The following is a 3017-nucleotide window of genomic DNA, read 5'->3' on the forward strand; positions in this document are numbered from 1 at the left end:
GCCGTGCACATCAGAGTGGGTGCCCATGCCCATGTCCTTGCACACACGTGGGTGGGTGTCTGAGCCCATGCACACGTGTGTGCGGTGGGTGCCTGTGCCCATGGACATGCGAGTGGGTGCCCGTGCCCACGCACACACATATGTGTGCCCCTGCTCATGCCCACGCGTGGGGCATCTATACCCACGTCCACATCCATGTGAGTGGGTGACGTCCCCGTGCGTGCACACGCGTGTGTGGTGGGTACCCACGCCCATGTACATGCACACGTGTGTGTGCAGTGGGTGCCTGTGCCCATGGACATGCAAGTGGGTGCCCATGGACATGCGAGTGGGTGCCCGTGCCCATGCCCACGTGTGGGACGTCTATACCCGCATCCATATCCATGTGAGTGGGTGACGTCCCCGTGCGTGCACACGCGTGTGTGGTGGGTACCCACGCCCATGTACATGCACACGCATGTGTGTGGTGGGTACCCATGCCCATGTACATGCACACGTGTGTGTGCAGTGGGTGCCTGTGCCCATGCATATGCGAGTGCCCGTGCCCACGCACACACGTGGGGCTTCTATACCCGTGGCCACATACAGGTGGGTGGGCGATGTCCCTGTGCGTGCACACATGTGTGTGACGGGTACCCACGCCCATGTACATGCACACACACGTGTGTGGCGGGTACCCACACCCATGTACATGCACACACATGTGCGGTGGGTGCCTGCGCCCATGCACATGCGAGTGGGTGCCCATTCTCATACACATGTTTGGGGCACCTATACCCACGTCCAGGTGGGTGGGCAATGTCCCCAGGTGCGCACACGTGTGTGCAGTGGGTGCCCATGCCCATGTACACACACACGCGTGTGCAGTGGGTGCCTGTGCCCATGGATATGCAAGTGGGTGCCCATGCCCACGCACACACATATGTGTGCCCGTGCCCATGCACACGCGTTGGGCATCTATACCCATGGCTATGTCCACGTGGGTGGGCGATGTCCCTGTGCATGCACATGCGTGTGTGGCGGGTGCCCATGTCCATGTACATGCACACACATGTGTGTGGTGGGTACCCATGCCCATGTATATGCACATGTGTGTGTGGTGGGTGCCTGTGCCCATGTACACGTGAGTGGGTGCCCATTTTCATACACATGTTTGGGGCATCTATACCCACGTCCAGGTGGGTGGGCAATGTCCCCAGGTGCACACACATGTGCGGTAGGTGCCCATGCCCATGTACATGCACACGCGTGTGCAGTGGGTACCTGTGCCCATGCACATGCATGGGGTGTCTATACCTGCGTCCACATTCAAGTGGGTGGGTGATGTCTCCATGCACGCACACGCGTGTGTGGTGGGTGCCTACGGCCATGTACATGCACACACACATGTGTGGTGGGTACCCATGCCCATGTACATGCACACACGTGTGTGGTGGGTGCCTGTGCCCATGGACATGCAAGTGGGTGCCCATGGACATGCGAGTGGGTGCCCATGCTCACGCACACACATATGTGTGCCCCTGCTCATGCCCACGCCTGGGGCATCTATACCCACAGCCACGTCCATGTGAGTGGGCAATGTCCCCAGGCGTGCACACACGTGTGTGGTGGATACCCACACCTATGTACATGCACATGCGTGTGCTGTGGGTGCCTGTGCCCATGCCCACACCTGGGGCATCTATACCTGTGGCCATGTCCAGGTGGGTGGGTGATGTCCCCAGGTGTGCACACGCATGTGCAGTGGGTGCCCATGCCCATGTACATGCACACACACGTGTGTGGCGGGTACCCATGCCCATGTACACGCACACAGATATGTGTGCTTGTGCCCATGCCCACGCGTGGGGCATCTATACTTGTGGCCACATCCATGTGGGTGGGCGATGTCCCCGTCTGTGCACACGTGTGTGTGCAGCGGGTACCCACGCCCATGTACACGCACACACGTGTGCGGAGAGTGCCTGTGCCCACACACACACATACGTGTGCCCCTGCTCATGCCCACAGCTGGGGCGCCTATACGTGCAGCCACGTCCATGTGAGTGGGCGACGTCCCCGTGCGTGCACACGCGTGTGCAGCGGGTGCCTGTGCCCATGGACATGCAAGTGGGTGCCCATGGACATGCGAGTGGGTGCCCATGCCAACGCACACACATATGTGTGCTCATGCCCATGCCCACGCCTGGGGCATCTATACCCACGTCCATGTGAGTGGGCAATGTCCCCAGGCGTGCACACACGTGTGTGGTGGATACCCACACCTATGTACATGCACACGTGTGTGCGGTGAGTGCCTGTGCCCACACACATGCGAGTGGGTGCCTGTGCCCATGCCCATGCCCACGCATGGGGCGTCTATACCCGCGTCCACGTCCATGTGAGTGGGCGACGTCCCCGTGTGTGCACACGCGTGTGCAGCGGGTGCCTGTGCCCATGGACATGCAAGTGGGTGCCCATGGACATGCGAGTGGGTGCCCATGCCAACGCACACACATATGTGTGCTCGTGCCCATGCCCACGCCTGGGGCATCTATACCCGCATCCACATCCATGTGAGTGGGTGACGTCCCCGTGCGTGCACACGCGTGTGTGGTGGATACCCACGCCCATGTACATGCACACGCATGTGTGTAGTGGGTACCCACACCCCTGTACAAGCACACGTGTGTGTGGTGGGTGCCTGTGCCCATGGACATGCGAGTGGGTGCCCGTGCCCATGCCCACGTGTGGGACGTCTATACCCGCGTCCACATCCATGTGAGTGGGCGACGTCCCCGTGCGTGCACACGCGTGTGCGGGGGGGGACCCCCATGGCTCACCTGGAAGGCCTGGCGGGCGCTGGCGTCGTGTGGGTCCCCCCTGTGCCAGGGCCGGCGGGGGTCGGGGAAGCGGGCGCCCTGCAGGCTGGCACCGAAGATGTCGATGTAGAAGAAGGCGTAGTCGCCGCGCGTCAGCCCTTCCCTGCCCGCCTGCAGCATCAGCTCCCGCAGCGTCTCGGGGGCACAGCACACGTA

At 61.9% G+C, this 3017-nt stretch overlaps 1 protein-coding gene across 1 annotated transcript in view; it reads right to left on the reverse strand.

Annotated features, from left to right (window-relative positions):
• Positions 1-3017, reverse strand: part of NPR1 (natriuretic peptide receptor 1) — a gene marked incomplete at its 3' end in the record, with an annotated part of 47917 nt that overhangs the window by 14402 nt on the left and 30498 nt on the right. The gene's annotated exons all lie outside the window — the stretch shown is intronic.

The sequence above is a fragment of the Calidris pugnax genome, unplaced genomic scaffold (genome assembly GCF_001431845.1).
Source record: "Calidris pugnax isolate Ruff unplaced genomic scaffold, ASM143184v1 scaffold516, whole genome shotgun sequence".
Lineage (NCBI taxonomy): Eukaryota > Metazoa > Chordata > Aves > Charadriiformes > Scolopacidae > Calidris > Calidris pugnax.